This window comes from Corvus kubaryi, unplaced genomic scaffold (assembly GCF_017639235.1).
Source record: "Corvus kubaryi isolate FWS band 111438036 unplaced genomic scaffold, C.kubaryi_AGA036_p1.0 136, whole genome shotgun sequence".
Lineage (NCBI taxonomy): Eukaryota > Metazoa > Chordata > Aves > Passeriformes > Corvidae > Corvus > Corvus kubaryi.
In genome coordinates, this window is record NW_024580670.1 from 7,679,400 (window position 1) to 7,698,763 (window position 19,364).

The following is a 19,364-nucleotide window of genomic DNA, read 5'->3' on the forward strand; positions in this document are numbered from 1 at the left end:
TAATCACCAGGTATAGTTTTACAGAACTACTGATATGCACCAAATTTCATGATTGTTTAAGTGACTGCAAAAATTTGACCTCTGGAATTTATTCCCTGTAAGTAGGATTTGAATAAAAATCTGGAGAAATTTTTCCAAATTGAAACATTTCTGATCAGCAGCAAGAAACATCTCCTCTGGGACACATATTTGGCTGAAAATAAGGTGTCCTCAGCACAGTTAACAGCATCAGCTTGGGCATCTAATCTCTGTATCATGCTAAATATTTTCTTCTTTGAAGTGATAAAAATCCAGCTGTCAAGCATTGCTTGATGTGACCCAGTGCCTGGGGAAAGCTCATCAAAAGTAAGCTTTATAGGTTCCCCCTGCTTAAATCCACCCACCCAAATAAACACAATTTAGAATTTTGTGAGGTAAAAGAGACTCTGCTGTAACAGCCCAGTGTTAATTGGCACGAAGGTTTGAGAATACCTTCGTTTTACTGAACTGCTTTGATTTCAAGACTTCTGAGCTGAATTTTCTTGCTTCTTTATAATCCTGTCTTAACTATCACTGAGTTTGAAGTGAGAAAGGAGCTTAGACAGATCTGTATCGGTGTTCATTCATGCCAGACTGTTGCATTTTCATCTGAAACACGGTTTGAAAAAAATTCCAGCTGAGGGCAGAAGTAGCAGGGGGAGCACAGGGAATGCTAATCCCCTGCTTAGCTCTTGTGGGAGCAACAGGTGATAATTAGTCATTGGCCACCATGTCAACGGCCTCTTATTTTCTTCTCTGACTGGAAAAAAACCCGCCATAAAAATAACTCTCACCACTTTCCCCTCCATCTCTGGGTTTGTACAGCTGATGCAATGATTTAGGCAGTGTGCACCTGATGCCTTTTCAGGAGCACCTTCCAGGACACTCACTTCCCAACTGCTGTGGGAAGTAGACACATTCAAAATTCAGCAGAGAAATAAACCTCAGACAGTAAAAGAAGATGCAGCTTGGGCTTATTTCCATCCCCCAGTTTTATTCCACATCAGTTCAAAGGCCTGGATGTTCTCCATTTTCACCAGGCGAAAATATTATCATCAAGACAGTAGAATGGAAGCCACCATGGGGCTCCACCTCTATTGAAAAACAAAACCCAAGATGTAGAAACACACCAAACCCCAAATTAATATTGCACTACAATATGGACAGGAGAAAACGTTGCTGAAAACCAACACATGATTTGCAGATTACCTGGAAAACTGTTAGAGATGGACAAGCAGCATACTTCACATGTAGCACTCAGTTTCAAGAGTTATCTTGTTTTTCTCTTCTACATTTTCAGTCTCATATAGGCATTTAACATTATAAAATTCCCTCTGCAATTAAAAACAAGCTAATTACACTTCACCTGATCCTCACACCTATGACTAATCAATGCAAGCTTGAAACCATCTCCAGGATTAAGAATAAAATTTCTGATTTTCATTAAATTGCTTCCAGTGGGATTTCAGGTTTTTTTTTTTTTTTAAACTTGAAGTATTTGATGAAAGGAGTTTAGGGGTTCACACTTCATACCATTTACCCTCTAGCTTTCAGTTAGTTCCTCTTTTTTTTTATGTGCTGAAAGGGAGAGATTTTCTTCCTCCTTATTTCGTAGCACTGCCTTTACTGACAAAAATATAAGATCCCCATTCTGCTGACCTTGCTTATCAAATTAGAGCCAAGTGTAATAAAATGGCTGTTTGACAAAGATTTTAACAAGGTACCCAAACACAGTAATTTTCATAATCTTATACTCCACTAATAAGTTTCTCCCAGTATTTTCTCAAAAACTTATTTAAGCCATAAAGCCTTGCAAAGATCACCCACATTTTACAACACACAGTACACAAACTTGAATATTATTTTACATTTTTCTTTCTAAGTATTCATACAGCTTGCAGTGTCTAGTAAATACTATGTCTTGTCACAGATAACCAGCCATTCAACTAATTGGAGATTTCTATTAAGATTTCTCCCGAATTCCCCCTTCCAGTAGCATTTTTTCATCCTAATTCATCTCCCTGAAAATGAAGTCCATTTTCTCTGTATTATCAATTTCTGTAGGAGATACTGGTATCATTTTGAATTGAACAAGCCAAAAAAGCTTTAAGTCTGCAGAATTTATTTATGCTGCAAGGTCTTGAAAGTGCCTTCTTAAGCCATTGAAGACAAAACTCTCGATCTATTTTAATGCTGGGGAATATCTATTCCTCTTTTCCATCAGCTGGCTTTGCTTTAAGATAGACATTCAGGAAAAAAAAAAAAAAAAAACCAACAGGGATGACTGAATATGAGGAGAGAAACCAACTATCAAAGGAAGAAGTTCATTTAAATTAATTGATAATGCATTTCCTAGATATATAAAAAACCAGGTATTTAGTTCTTAATCAGAGCATTAAACACAGAAAACTTCATTTCACATTCACATAGGTTTGTTGATAAGTCACCTGTACCACAAGAGATAATGTGAGCACACAACTAACCCAATGTGCTTGCACTGGTTCTCTGTCTGGTGACTTTCATCCACTGCAGTAATGCTACATTATACCTGTGTCAATTCTATCAATATTAATTAATCTAACAGCAACCTTCTCCTGAATCCATCCTTCACTATTTTAAAGGTAACCATTATCTCATGAATCAAAATCCTTCTCTGATTGTCCTGGAGGTCTGCATGTAATAAAATTCCCCTTACAGAAGTTGCCTGCCAGAGGTGCTTTTTCCATTATCTGTCCTTTTGGTAAGAGAAGATGGACCCAGTTTCTGACAGTTCAATCTCTGTGCCATTTAAGTCTACAGCCTTAACAGTTTCATACAAACCATGTGGAGTTTCAACTCAGGGGTTTGGGGTTTTGCCCACCTCCACGTAGAGGAGGCAGTGAAATACTCCTAGAGCACATCTTGACACAGTCCCGCAGCCCAGCCTACCGCAGAACAATCTCTATCAGCATACAGTGGCAGATTGCACGGGTTTAAATCACAGCAGGAAGCAGTCAGGACAGGTGGCTGCAAAAATATAGGCTTCCAGGGAGCCAAAGCCTGATTTTGAAACTGGTTTATTTTAAGAAGCAAGCTTTTCCTGTCAGTCCCCAGGCACACAGCTTGCTTGAGAAACACCTCGCAGAGGCACTGGCTGGTAGGACATGGTCAGATTGTTTCCAGCGCTTTGGGTTTAAAACCATACAGGAATGGCATTTGTATTTTCATTGACTAAGAATAATTTCCCTTTCATTTAGGGAGACAACGTGTATGCATCAAGATAATGCGATCTAGAGTCTAAAAAAGTCAGCAATAGATCCTTTTGTGAAAGCAAGTCCTGTGGAGACAGGGCACAATTATTCAAAAAGTGTTTGTGGGAGAGACTGAACAGTGTAACTGGCTGGAGATCTCTGTCCTGCTATGGATGTTCGAGGAAGAAAGATGTGTGAAGGCAAGAAAATTGAAGGCTGATGAGAAGAGATAATGAGACCAAAGTCTATCACCTCCAGCTTCAGCAGCACTGACCTGGGCTGAAGAGAAGCAGAAAGCAGAACTGCCACAGTTGGGAAACAAAGTGATTCCCACACACACTGTTTTTCTTCTTCCAGATTTGGCAAAAAATACTTCTTTTACCAAGTGCAAGAGTCTGAATGGGTGCTCCCTGCTCCACACCACCCCTGCTCCCCCAGTATGGGTAAGTTCTGCCAGCAGCACATAATCATAGGATTTATTCAGGCAAATACTCCACCAGCAAGAGGTCACAGAAGTCACAATCCCACAGAAATAATATGAGGCTGTGTCTGTACATGGCCACTGGCATGAGAGGGTGTATTTGCTTTCCTCAGACAAGCCCGAGGATGTTGATAAGGGTACAAGGCTTTTCCAGGGACAATAGAAAATTGTTATTTTTATTTTTTAAAGGCCTGAACTATACAAAACCTAAAGAGTGATTTAACAAACAACAGGTTTCTAAGAGCCAAGCAGTGCCCAAAAATGCTTTTAGATAAAGGTATTAAAGTTCAGTGATTTGCAAAATATGGATAGATTATTTAACCTGCACTTCTACAGTGGAGCTACAAAGTATTTTTGAGCTTAAAATTGAAAACATATATAATGTCTTAGGTTGCAATGTAAGATGTAACCAAAAAGTATGTATTCTATTACCATCAATGTAAGATAAGTGCAGCAATGTTCTTTATCCTCTCCATGACTCATCCTTGATAACTCCCTGCAGGGGCTATGTCCGCTAATGGGCCATCAAGGTCTCACTGCATGACTCATAAAATTACATCATCCCATTGTGAAATGCTCCGCCCAGGGGGAGGAACCAAGCATTCCTACCTGGCTATAATCTGAGGCCTGGAACACCACGGGAGCATCTACCACTGGATTCCCAGAGGATACGAGCTTGACAACCACCACTGGAGAAGGACCAGACCCTTCTACAGGATCACCGCTTTGCCAGCACCACATCTGTCACTCCAACAAGGACGGTAGCCACTATTTAATTGGACTGCTACCACCACCCTGCCTGACAGGCTGTCAGGTTGTATTCTGACTCTGTCAGTGTTTCTGTACTACTGCATTTATTTTAATTTTCCTATTAAATTGTAGTTCTGACTTGGAATCTCTCACTGGTTTGCTTTCAAACTAGCACACATATAAAACCAACAAACACGCCCCAAAGATATTGAAACATCTTATTGAAAAAGCTAAGAGAGTTGTGATTGCAAAAGCATCCTGCCTTGCCTGCAGAACCACCCCAACTCTTCCAATTGCACAGACCCAACACTCACAGGCAGGGAGCATCCTTCTGCACTGCAAGAATAACCTGCTCCAGAGAGCTGGAGCCTTCCCAGTCAGAAAATAACACACCTGCAGCCCTGCATGGCTCAGACAGGTGTGCTACCACACACGGAGTGGGCTGTGTCTTGAAAGGGATGAAGCACATCTACAAACCCTGGTTTGGACCCTAGTCTCTGCTTCCTGAGTCTCCTGGATGGCTCAGGACAGATAATGGCTTTCTTTTCCCCCTTACAGTCGTGGGGGGAGCAATAACCTCTAGCCTTACAAAGGAGCAACAGATAAGGACATCTTGGAGATTCCCTCAATGAAAACAAAGTTAAATGTAACAAGCCACTGTCAGCTCAGTGTGATTTTTATGGCTCAGACTCTACTTCAAAATTCAATGGTAAGAAATGAGGGTTTTTTTCTAGTGAAAAAGCAGACTGGAAACAGAAGTAATGGATGCACTAAAGATCTTTAAAACAGCATTATTGCTGTGTTCTGGGTTAATCACGCCGATATGGTTTGGTACAAAATTAATCATCTACGACTGTAGTAGTAAAATCTCACTTGGAGGCCACATCTCTGCTTGGCATGGGCCCAGGAATGCACACTATGTCAGACTGCTGAAAAACCATGGGGAAGAAACAGAAATAGTCATCTTCCCTACCCAAGTGCCTCAGGCGCTCTCTCCATCACACCAAACAAGGAGGTTCAATATCTCCCATCAAAATTTCACTGGATTTACTGCAGGTACAAACAGTCCCCTATGCTCTTTCAGTCATGTGGCAACTAGGAGTTTCATTACAATAATATATATACCATTGATAATAATATATCAATTTTTTACCACAATTAGCTTTATTTGCTCTAAATTCTTGTTCCCCAAAGACACATTAGATACTAAAACACATGACTGGTCTAAAATAAATGGTTAACTCTAAATGACTGGATAATTTTCTCACTGACAGTGAAACAGATGCAAACTACATAAAGTTAAACAGTAATGACTCTTCTATAAAACTTCTAGTAGATGAATATAAATGCTGTTAATCGCTATTAATTCCAGCTTAGTTTTAATTTGTGGTATAGGCAGTTGCAGTACTTTTCACCAAAAATGCATCAAACTCAAGACATGCTCTGTTTCCCGTTAATGTCATCTCTGGCAGAGCTGGGAGCACACACAGACTGAAGGCATCTGTTACACACTGAACAGGGCACTGTGTGCTCCTCCCTTCAGGAGCCAGGGCATAGGGGTAGGCTGCCGAGGGAGAAAAAACAGGTTTCAGTCTCACTGTGCCTCTTATCCCCTTTCAGCTCCACTGAGGATGCTGGAACACCTTTATTTTGCCTGTTGGGAATGTCAGGAGGACAAGGCTGCTCTCAGACTTTCATACTGGTAACAAAATATTTGGAAGCAGAGGGGAAAGTATTCATGCCTTTTTCCTTTCTTCTTTGCATCGTGAGCAGGACTAGACATAGGCTAGTCCCAGCTCTACACAGTAATTTAAAATCAATATAATCACAGTGAACTTTGTCACCTCTGCTTCAGCTGAGTAGGTTTTTCATTCGGGTCCCTTGCCATTTTTCTCCCTGAAAATAAGTTCTTCAGTTTCTAGTCTGCCTTGAAATGAAATAAAGTCATCCTTGGCTTCAACACAGCACGTGAGCAGTCTCTCAAGACATGCAAGACACAGAGCAAACTTCCATCATCTGCACATCACTATATTCAAACACAGTAATTTCCATTAAATATTTGGGACTCAAATATTTATATCCAGTCAATCACATTGAACATTACTTACTCTCCAGGGAATTCTTGCTCTCCCTCAGCACAGAAGAGAGGACCAAAGTGCATTTCCTGTACTTAATAGTAACACAGTGACACCTATAAAGAAAATCCTTCCCACTAGATGCAAAGACCTTGGAAGCAAATATACACATTTAGTATAAAAGAAAACATATTGGGAGCCAATATTAACAAACGTTCATCTCAGCCCCAAGAAGCCTTAAGTGTCAGCTCCAAGAGAGAGTAAAATGTGTGTGGGGGGGAAAAAGGTCAATGATGTAGGAGACCTTTTCCACAGCTGTGCCTTCACTCTGCAATACAGGCAACTGGCAAGTCTGCCAGGCCGCAGAGTAATGCCCCAGGAATGGAACAATCACTAGTACCAGAAGTTCCCACCAGCAGACCAGCGCTGTAGGTCCCAGTGGGAGGATTTACAGCTCGCATTTTGTACCAAAGAAATCACCAGCTAGTCTTTGCTAATCGTGTTATCATGCTCAGTAATTCATACAGCTCTCCCACAGCAAAACCTTTTTATTACAGAATTTCAAAAACCAATACTTGAATTTTAAACTTTAATATGAACTTACATTTTAAAACATTAAATTATCCAGCGAAGCGGACGTGAATGTGAAAAAAGGCCATTTCCTCCATCATGTCATTAAATTTGAAAGTACTTATTTATTTTAATAAGTCGAGATGTCCATATGCCAGGAAATTAACATCAAAGAATGTTAAATATGCCCAGTATCACTTAAAAGCCTATGGAGCATTATGCATTTTCAGAAATAGCATAACTCAGCAAAACTACTTTCTCAGCAGTTACTTTTTATCACAGTTTCCAATAGTACTTTGGGGAAAAAAAGCTGAAAATGTTTATCATACTCTGCACTCCTGTTCATACTGAAATCATAAGATGTGATGTTGAATGATGTGTTCAGGTTCCACACCACAACACCTTCCCTCATTTAAGGTCTTCTGCTAATGCCAAACAGATGGTTGCCTACAACTCTCTCTTCCAAGAGCTCCTGTGCAGACCTCCTCCACTGGCACGTATGATCAGGACTGTGGATGGCATCAAATGGAAAGGCTGGACTTGGACCATTTCCTTTGAATAGGTATACTTCACTTAGCACAACAGGATAGAATTATGACTAATATTTTGATCACTTGAACCACCCAGACATTTTTCAGCCTTCAGAACCCATCTGCCAAACTCGCACAGGTTTCCTCACAGAAGCAGAACTTCATTGGCACATGTTCTGAAAAGCTACTTGTGAGCACTTGCCAGTTTGAATAGGGGCCCATCATGGATTAGCCTAATTTCCTAAGGAAACAGGCTTATGTACTTGAGCCTTCTACTGCATCTGGGCTACCAACTCGCCTTCCCTCCCACTACAACTTTCAAACTTGCTGGGTAACTCTGACCCAATCTGAGAGAAGGGGGTGACCTTACAGATACAGCACAGTCACTGGTTTAGTGATGCACAAGCATCAACACAGGGAACAGTGGCACAGAGCACAACTGGAGGCCAGGAAATAAGCTCAGAGCTTCTTAGGCACTGGAGACTTTTCACAGGAATATGAAGCACTTAACTGTTCATAGAGCTGCATGGCTCTAGTGTTTTAACAGCAGAGAAAAGGAGGCTCTTAGTACCTTCTCCAGCTCATAGTCTTCACCTTATTACCCTCTGCTTCAGCCATCGATGCATTTAACACCAAGCCACCTCTCAGATGACTTGCACAAATTTAAGGTAGAGGTAATTTTTCTGTGTTTGCACTGAGAGCAATTATGTCCTTCAGGCATCTGGGGAGCCCTTGTGCAATACAAGCAGTAACTGAACTACATACACTGAGCCCTTCTTTACAAAAGTCACATCCAATTCTCTGCAAACACCTTCACAGAGCAAATCCCCTTCCTCAGAGATCAGCATATGCTAATGGAGATATCATGAAGATAAACGTCTCCATTTCACATCTCCAGCAACAGAAATATAAATTAAAAATATGATCTGAAGTGCCACAGAAGCTTCCAAGTTGGAATCCATCTGAAAAGTTCACGTCACCTCTGGTTAGGAGCAGACTAGCATCTGGCATGTAAAATGGCTTTTCATACCCCAAGGGGCCAGAAGACTCCAGCAGCAGCCTGAACTCAGCAGCCTGAGACACACCACCACACCTCAGGAGCAAAAGACAGCATGTAAAACTGAACATGAAGTGATCTAAACTCTCCATGACTTCACTGCTGTGCTACCTCAGGGTGAATCTTATTTCTGTACTTGGGAAATATGTTCACACAAACACAAAGCAAATCATATAACATTCAATTCTTCATTGTGAGCGCGTCCACTTAGGCGTTTGTTCATACAGGAGCTTGACATACAGGACGGGCCCCAGTGCTCAAGGACCAGATGATGTGAAATACAGCAGAGGGGCCCTGTGAGGTCCCAAGCCACCACAGTGCAAAAGCAAATGATCAACATTTAAGGGACCTTTGTCACCTCAGCTCTAGCTGTGAGTGTATTATGGGGAGTTGGGACTTGTTTCTCTATTCCACATAAGGAAAGCAACAGAAACTGCAGTCACATGCCAATACTCATCACCTTCAGGCATTCAACTGCAGGGACTTTTCTGTTCATTTCTGAGGAAATTTATACCCCAAGACAGTTGAGAAAACCTCGCAAGAGAGTCAGAAATCAAGAACCTCATGTGCAACAGCTCCTCCTGAACTTTCTTCCAGCTGCACAACTTACATGTTGGCCTGAATGCTTTAATTTACATCAAGGTAAAAAAAGCAGCATGGGCCAGCTTCAGAGACCTCAGTTCAGCCACACTGGGGTGATGGGAGACATGGCACCCAGCCTCCCTGTGCCCTCCTGGTCTTTACAGCTGTGATCACAGCATGAGCTTACCTCACAGCAGCTGTGCTAAGAAGAGACGTGCATCTGTGTACGTGCCTGCAAGGCTGTAATCCTACAGCAGCGTGGAGAAAATGTGCACGGAGTGAGACTGCATTCAAACAGGAATGTAGGGGAGAGGGTTTACTTCAGACATGGCCAGAACAGACTGGCTTAGGTCAAACTCAGCAAGTACTGTTTGGAAGAAAACAAGCAGGGTGGAGATGAAGCAAGATAGAAGGCCTAATACTCATGGCAGCAAAGATTCCTTTGGTGGAAAAGTTGCTTGCTGGTCAAGTCTTTGACATTTTTAAAGGAGTTAACTTGTTTCAAAAGTATCTCACCCTACTGAGGGTTCAACCACAAGGGCTCCATGAGCCACCAATACCCACCAGCCCTTACTATGGCAGCTCAAGTTCCAATCTTTACATCTCTGCAACAGGGACAAGGAGTTCTTAATTCTTCACAAATGAAGCTGCTCATCTCACTCATTATCCTGAAAACATTATCAACCCACAGTCCCACTCATCTCACAACTGGGCAGTGTAAAGAGATGGGAATGGGTAGGAACACACACTTAGGAAACATTCATTCAGGGTTCAATTGAATTGAACCCACTTGCTTTCCCAGCTTTACAAAAACAGAAGCTTGATACTCAGGTTCTCAGTAAGGCTTGACATTATTTTTACACTGCAGAGCAACGTTAACTCTTCAATAAATCATTCCAGTGCCAATAGCCTCCCTCAAATAGAAAGGCTACAGAGATGACCCTTAAAAGTTTAGAGGAGAGTTGAAAACATTTCCAGAAAATCACTCAAGTGCTGTTTAAAGATGTAATTTATATGCACAGCTCTGCACTCCATTACAGGATTTCATATTTATTTAATTTGACAAGTTAAAAGTGTGCCCATCCAACTCTTTGGGCACATGGAGTCTTTAAAAAAAAACTTTGTAACTTAAAGCCAAATGTTCTGTGTATTGAATATGAAAAGAATGTGATTTTCCTCAAACCCACTGGAAAAAACTGAAAGCATCAAACAGACTAAGAGCTTCAACAAAGCACCAGCACAGGGAGAACTGAGTTTGCTGATGAAGGAAGAATTAAGCTCCAAAGCCTGATCACCTCCAGAAGACCTTCTGTTAGCTCAGGAGCTTCACAACACCTGTGCTACCAACATGGTCTCCCCCAAAGGAGGTAGTCTCCGAGGCAACCGAGGTCTCTTCAATTAGCATCTGATAAGGTGGGATGTGTGGCCTCAGAGACAGAGCATAGCACTGGGACTGAGACTGAATTTCCCACTCTGCTGTGCATGGCATGGGGTGTATCCAAGAGTTACTTACACTGCCCTGTCCTTTGGGCCCCACCATGCAAACACACCCACCTCAGAGACATTGTAAGAATTAGAATTCCTTCAGCTGCTAAGCACTCATTCTGCAGTACCAAAGGATCTAGATGAGACTTTCCCTAATTCTTCCTTTCTCCAGGGAACATGTGAATGAGTCGACATGAGTAGACATTTGACACAGAATAAACATATGGCACCTCTATCCCATGGCAGACCTGCCTGCCAGCAGCTGCCCAGGCTGGGGGAATGCCCAGCCCTGCCCCACTCACTCCTCCCCTGGCAAGGGATCCCAGTGGGGCAGATCTGCTACTTGCGCAGGCAGGGGCTGCTTTTCAAGGATCATAATGATTAAAAACTGTAAATCTGCAATGCCACATTCTGCAAGGTGGTGACACTTTTTGGGAAAGGGGAGACATGGGGCAATTCCTGGGGCAGAGATACAGAAAAAAAGATTATCTTCTGAGCAGCGGCAGGAAAGATACAAAGAAGCCACCTGACATAACAAAAATAATGGAAATAATTCTACATCTACTGCATCAACTGCAGTACTGGCCTGGCTCAGCCCTTTCATACAAAGACTCCACTTATATCCTGCAACTAGAATTCTGATTCATTCCTTGATTATTTCATGCTTGGACTATTGCAATAATGTTTGTGCCAAGCTGTTTTTTTTATCCACACACTACAAGGCTATTCTTACAAGAGCTTCCCTGCTTGCTTTGTTTCTCACTGAAGTATCCTTGCTGTTCACATACTTTTTTCCTCACTGTTATTCTCCTACATGTGTTCAGTTACATATGAAATCAAGATCTGAACTTCAGTGTATCACTGCAATAATTCAAGAACCTCAAAAACAGCAGACTCCAACCTTCTGAGTATTTTCCAGTCCATTTGCTGAGCTTGTATCACAGCTGCTACCCAAATACTCCATCTTTCTTTTGCATGCTTAAAAAATAGGCATTTCATGTGTTCTTATGTCTAAAGAACTTCAAATATTTTATCCTGTTGCTTATTTCAATGCCTAGAGATCAACTAAATTGACAACTTTTTGCTGCACTTCAGCACATTCTCAGTCTTTTGAAACAGTGCACTGGTTGTTGTAATTCCAGAGGTTTTCCACAAATGTCCCAGTGTTCACATTGAAAGAAAATGCAACAAAAAGCACAGTACATTTAAAGAGAAGTGAGAGGTCTTCCCTCCTCAGCTAAAGCAGCTCTTTGTGCTCCCTCATGTGAGGGGAGATCGCCACAGCTGTGATTGCAGCAGTGCAAAGCAGAAATACCTTTGATGCACTATTGGAATAACTGTATCTGAAGCTCTGAAGATTTCATCTAGCATCTGCTGCTTTTATTTTATACTTTTGTACTGTGCTAGGGAAAAAAAATCCGTGAAAGAGTGAAAGTTGAGGGGACTGGTTCCTTGCACATCTTATATTTCAGCCTCTCAAAGCTGCCCATCTGCCAATGGCCTATCTGGTCAGAAACAGTAAAGAAAAAATTCTGAACACTCAAAAATCAGAGATTTGTTTTAATGTACTTAAGCATGATAATCAATCAAATTCTAGTGAGAACCTTGCCAAAAAAAAGGGAAATTTCACTATATCTGCATCCAACTTTTAAAAATCCAGTCAAGCATTTCAATAGACTGGATACCAGGATTGATTATGACAGTATTTGGAATAAACTGTTAGTGTGGCACACAAGAAAAGATGGCAAGAAGAGAAAGTAAACAGTATTAATGGTATTCAATAACAAAATCCTAAGTAGAAACTAAATTACTACCTGAGGTTTCCTTAGCAGATTATTTAGAAACTTGCCAATAGACAAACAAACTAAATGACAAGACTCTCAATCAGAGCTGTGTTCCCCAGCAAAACAGCTTAGTAAAAATGATACAGACTACTTGGGCTGCTTTTGGCAAGGCTGGCTCCCCTCAGGGAACTGATAATGGTAAATACTCAGCACAAGCGTGATAGTGAATTCCTTATTCATGCTAGCTTATGGTTAGGAAGATATATCCTGTTCTCTGGGATAGGAATGAGAAAACTCATTTCTTCATACTCAGAACAGAAACAAAAGATATTTTTTTGTACTGGTTCCTTCACAGGGGCAGAATAGCTAAGGAAAGATAAAAAGCATTCTCCTTGACATCCTCCAAGTATGTGCACATTTAGATGCAGATTCTGCAGACACAGATGTCTCGTGCACATCTGTACAGTGTCTTGCTCATGGACATGAAGACTCATGACCCAGTACTGTCAGAATACAAACAGTCAAAATATACAGATGGTAATTCCCGTTTATTTGTGAAAATACACAGCAGTTGCTTTAGCTGTGCACATTAAAAATTGAGGTTCATGCTCAGACATTAGCAGCAAACTCTAAGCTACAGTTTCCTGTGTTCCCCCTACGAAAGAGTGTAGCATTGATTTCTGGAACAACTGTTCATCTAATAAGATGCATATGGAAATGAATGCCTTGCACCTGGTTCCAGCAGGGTTCACTGAAGACTACCATTCATCTCTGATGAATGCAGATAAAAATATTCAAAGCTCAGTTTACTGATCAGATCAGATATTAATGGGAATGTTTTTCCTACTTCTCTCAGTGTGCTGGTTTGGGCAAATTTAGAAATATATCCTCTGAGAGAAGGCAGGTTACGACCACCCCTCCCCCCAGGAGGTTCGGGAAAAAAAATGAATTTTCCTCGAAAGAAAGTGAAAGAGATAAAACTATTTATTTAACAAATACACAGGAAAAAGATACTAATGCTAAATAATGAAACCTCTTGCTGTAGAGAGAAAACCTGGGAAAATTTCAGAGTCCTTCCATAGTCTCTCTCTCCCCCTCCTTGGAGCTGGGACAGGGTGGTGGGCCCACCTCCAGGGCCAAGGCCTCAGTGGAAAGTCCTCCCAATGTATTCTGATGTTGAAACTGTCCAGCAGAGAGAAAGGGGAAAAAAATGAAGTCCCAGGAAAAAGTTCAACTCTCTGTCTCTCTCCAGAGAGAAAGAAAGCTGAAAACTGGCTGGAAAGCAAGCTGCTTCCTCCCGCTCCCACCGCTGCAGAAGCCGACAGGTTTTATCTCTATGTCCTCGGAACATGAAAACAAACTGCAAGCTGCTTTGAAAAAGTACACTGTTCTCTCTCCCCTCTCTCAGGCTCAGTTTAAAGGCATAGAAAGGCACAAAATTAATTTCTGGGCATAGGGCATCGACATGGGATACAACATCATAAAGTCACCCCAAGACACTCAGCTTAGATCCTCTTTAGAACGTCATCTCAAAAGAGTGAGAAAGCAAGAGAGACAGAATCTGCTCATTTTGACCATCCTGCATTTAAGGGAGATGAGTACTTTTACAGAGGAATGATAACTGAGCACATGATGTGCCAGAGTTTTGGTCAATATCAAGATTTATTATTCTGAGAGACTGAAAGAGTGAAATACTGACCGAGGCAAATAGCCCATTAGTTACCTCTCAGTTCAATATGACTTGATGCTTTCCTTACTATGTGCTGATTATTTCCTGTCCAATCCACATTAGCAGCTTATTTAATGAGAACAATCTAAGCAAAGAGAGAAATTCACACATTTACAAAGGATATCACCAAGTTACATTCCATCACCATTTGCTGTTCTTTGAGGAAATAACCATTATCCATCATTTCTGTTTTAATGCCAGCAATTGCTTTTGAGAAGAACACTCAGTTCTTACATTCACCACCGGTTATATTTTAAATAATAGCATCTTAAAGGACAGCAGTAACTGCCTAAGTGTTGTAGGACAAAGCATTCACACACTGATAGTGTCCACTAGCTTGACAGCACGGCCAAAGTTCCTGTTCTTAATGGGCACTTTTCCCCACTCACAGGGTCATCTCTACTCTTGTAAAGCCTATTTTTCTTCTGTTAACTTCTCCTAATGTTCATGGCAGTTGCACAGAATCTTGGAGAGAAAGGATTCAACATTTTAAAACAGAAAAATGTCAGTGAGGACATGCACAAAGAACAGAAGCATCATAAGCAGTGCTAATAATTTCACATAGAATATGAGAGACTACAGGTACAAAGAGGAAAGAGATGCCTTGAATGCACCATAAGATTAAAGGGAAAAAACAACTGTATGAGTTTTTTACACAGGATTCTCTTTACAAAGCCACAGATAGATAAATATCTAAAAAGAACACATCTACATCCTTGGCCAACATCTGTTTTTTGTTCTCTCTGAGAAGCCCAAATGGTTTTGATTACTTAAAAGAGTATTTCTTGAATGAGTCAGCTCACAACACTGAAGCTGATCAGCAGAACAGTCATCAAGGGAGGCAGGCACACCAGCCCTGCCAGTTCCAGCACCCCAGCTCAACTGGGAAACTCCAGTGACAAAAGCACCATCATCTACAACACCCTGCCCCAGAACAGTGCAGACCATTCCATACCGTTAATCACATAAATTAACACTGGGAATAATTAGACATCATATCTTTTACCTGAAGACTCAAATAGCAGTTTCCTAATTTGGGTAAGCCCCTTGCTACTTCTGGTTTTCCACAATATCATGCAATGATTGTCACATTAATTTTACACAATAGCTTTTCAGAAGAACAGGTATGAGTACATACAGGTCCTCCAGAGCTATCATCACTTAAGGTACAAGCATCTGCATCTGTATCTCACACTGTAATCTCCTCCTAGGGCCCTGATCCTCGAGCTATTCATTTTTTGGTCTACTGCAAGGCAAACTAGGGTCTGCTCAGATCACTAGCAAAGTGTTCTGAGCACTGACAGTTGCAACACTTGACACTGAGAGGCATCTTTAAATGTCTGGAATATCAGGAAAAAACATACATTACACGAGGGAGGGTCAGTCAGAAAGCCCTGGATCTAGCAGATGTTTCAATTGCATATTTCTTTGCTTTTGTTTCAAGTTGTAAGCTTTTGTTTCAAGTTTTGTTTTGGTTTTTTGCTTAAAAACCAGTTTACGTGTTTACAAAAATATGTCCACACTGATGAAAAAGCACCTGAACTACTACTATCTGTTACTATGATGAGTTCTAGAAACATATTGAGTTCAGAGGCAATTATAAAGATGGGCTAAAAATCATTTCAAACCTGTCCATTCAGTGGTTAGTCTAACAGAAAAGATAACTTGGAAAAGCAAAGACTGCAGTGAAACACATTCAGGATCCACACCTACATCTTGTGACTGTGCTGTGCCTATTCCACATTTCTTTTGCACTATAAGTAATGTGGCCAGTACCAGTTTAGGAAGTCTTTGGCAAACTGTAAGACACAAGCATGGAATAAATACTTTCCCAAAACATACATGAATACACACGGACAGAGAATTCCCCGTAGAAATGTTGTTTGAGCTTCTTAAAAATCCTAAAAAGAACATCTAGGAGATCTCAGTCTCTGTTCAGTCTCACCGTTCCTATTTAAAGACAAGCTAGTCTTCTGTTTTCAGTGTTTGCTCACTTCTGAATTTGGTTTAAAGAGCTGCTAGCATAGACTTAATGAAGTTTCTTCTAAAGGGCTGATTGTGTTTCCTGCTGTCTTTTTGACAGAACCCATTCAAAATGGGCCTTCTTCATTTAATTATCTAGTTTTTATTTTTGCAAGTTTTATTTCTGAACTGGAATAAATGTTATAGTCAGAATTGTGTCCGTACACAACAGGGTTATTTTACAAGACTTTAAAATCCTTTCCTTTCCAACCTGTGAAAGGAGAAGTGTGGTCCAGCTTTGTGTAGGGAACATGCAGTATGAGCACAGGGCACTGGAGTTCACAGGTTCCTGTCGCAGGCACCTTTACGGATGTGAGTGCCTTATATAAATGTTACAGGTCCAACGGTTGTTCAACACCTGATCAATGACTGAAGTTCCTTCTCTCTAAGCTTTTGTGCCTGAGAAGATCAATATGACCAGGCAGCACAGGGTAATGCTATAGATCACTCATGAAACCAGGAAAATTTCTGATCTACAGAGTGTAAACCAGCTCCTGGACCATTCACCCTCTGCAAGAGCTCAGAGCAGCTGAAGGGTTTCCTACAGGCTACTGAGGAATTAATCTAAAGCACAGTATAGAAAAGATATATCCTGTGGAAGATGGATATTTGAGGGCTCTCTGCAACATGGCTGTGCCCTTTTTTGACCCCCAAGCAGAAAAACCACAGCTGGCTGCCTGCTTTTGGACCTCTGCATCCCCACATCAGGATTTATTACAGAACTCTTAAGCCCAAAAATACAAAAGCTCTGCAAGCAGGCAGGCACAGCCATAAACAGAGAGAGGCTTGTGCTGCTGTAAATCAGTTCTGCTCAACTGAAATCAATATAAAGCCATAGCTCAGCCTAAAACACATGGTCTATGCTGGGGCTCAGCAGAGACTGTCCACTGACGGCTGTCAGGAGCTATCCTGGTCTTGTTTACTCCCATTGGCAAATTCCCTTAGAAGAAACTCCAGATTCACCAGCCCTCAGCCCAGCAGAGCCTCCTTCCTTGCTCATAATTGCTGGGGCTGGGCCAGCAGCTGTTGTACAAATAACTGGAAGGGAGCTGGCCTGACCATCTGAGGATAGGGAAGGGAAGCAGCCTACCAGATAATGTCTGTGAAAGAGCTTGGAAACCACTGACACAGGCTAATTGCTTACTGCAGAGTGAAGTTTCCCCTCTCTGTAGGCTCATTTGATGTAAACTTCCTAGTCATGTCCAAAACCTTACCCACAGGACAAACATTAGTACATAAACTGCTTAGCCAAGCCCTGCTCAGGGTTCCTGGGAAATATTCTGGGGGATGAGGAAGCAAGGAGAAAGAAACAGATAACATGATCATCTTCCTCACCGTGCTCAGCTAGAAAAAAACATCTGTCTGGCATCTGGGCTCTGCCACCCACCATTTATTCCCACTTTCAGCCTAAACACAGAAGCTCAGCATTTTCATTACCTCTGGTCCCCTCAGTGAGCAAATATGGACAAAATGGCATCAGATAAGAGAGGCTGAACTGGCTGAAAATCAAAAGTGGTCATTTGTCCTACATTACTAAAATGTTTAGATTTATTTTACTTGCCTGACCCCATTTGCAAATGAGATAGCTTGTATTCTGAGATCTAATAGAGATGACTTGTGTATATTGATGGAAAAAAACTCTCCACTTACCTATAATCATTCGTTCCCAATGAAATAAATGGTCTGGATAAAAGCGGGGTTTTGGCAGTCAAAAAGTAACAGTTGCATATTTATCTGGTATCAGCATTCAGACCTCTTAGAAAATAGTATTTTTCCTTCACCTAAAACTAGCCCTGCACAACAACCCTCTTGGACAAGCAACAGATGTCTGAAACATATCTCAGATCGTCCAGAAAAGCATATACAAGTTCAATATCATGCTTGAAATCTTCATAAAAACTTTTCAGATATTAGATATCTTCCACAGAGACAGCATAGCTATTAAAACCATTTCTAGAACACAGCAACCAGCAAATCAGACATCATTCTGAAGTGTATTTTTATTGGTGGTATTTCAAAATTGTGGAGGTACATGAGCTCTTCCATAAGACTTTATGAAAGCAGTGGGACGAACAATAAAATACTCTTCCAGTATCCAATCTTTTCAGCATCACACATCCTGGCTTGATGCACTGACAAGTCCCATCATTGTCATTATACACTACCACAAAAATATATGCACAGAAACAAGTAATTTCAAAACTTCTGGGGTGTTGGTTTTTTTTTTTTTGGGGTTTTTTTTTGGTTTTTTTTTTTTTTTTTTTTTTTTTTTTTTGTTTTTTTTTTTTTTTTTTTTTGGTTGTTGTTGTTGGTTTGTGTTTTTTAATCTGGATACCTATATGGATGCTTACAGTCTTCCTAGAAGGCCCAAAATGGTAAGCAAATAGTTAACTTTGCTTGGGCCAGAAGAGCAAAGCAAAGTTTGAGAGTATGCCTGACCAAGGGTTTGTCAAGAAACTAAAACAAGACTGAGAAAAGGAGCAGAATAATAAGGCAAATCCAGCAGTAAATGGCAGAAATGCAAGAAAGGAGGACGTGTGTACAGAGGGGGAATTTGCAAGGAAGGGAGAAGAAGAAAATACACTGTAAAACTAATTTAAACTGAGCACAGTAGTAATAAAAATCAAGTAAGCAATTCGATTCTGGAGACATTTCATGTTTTGGTGCTCTGAAGAAGACAAGTCGCTCACCCGAGTATGCCCAGTAAGGATCCCCTGAAGCCTTTCTCCTCCGGATCTGCGCAGAACTCCCATGTCTGTTCTCATGCAGAGAGCCCACATAACCTTCGGTCAGAGCTGGGAAGAAAAGAAGCAGAAATCATTAAGAAAGTGGTATTGGCTCCCTGGAGTTTACACAGTGAAGCTTAAATCTTTGCTGAGCAGAGACCACAAATTTGATCTAGCTTCAAAGAATTTACCAGGCATGTTCCTGAAACCTCCCCCCCATCCAAAGGAGAAGTCAGGACTCACTGAAGCCATTATTCTGGTCTGGATGCCTGTGACACTCCAGTAATTTCCATAAGGAAACTCTGATGTACACAAACAAAAATAT

General features: G+C 41.1%; 1 protein-coding gene across 1 annotated transcript in view; it reads right to left on the reverse strand.

The window, feature by feature from the left end:
* Positions 1–19,069, reverse strand: part of PTPRG (protein tyrosine phosphatase receptor type G) — a 311,473-nt gene extending 292,404 nt beyond the window's left edge. The window contains exon 1 of the mRNA XM_042015311.1: positions 19,004–19,069. The gene's annotated coding sequence lies outside the window, so the exon portion shown is untranslated. The remainder of the gene's footprint in view (positions 1–19,003) is intronic.
* Between the last annotated feature and the right edge of the window lie 295 nt (positions 19,070–19,364).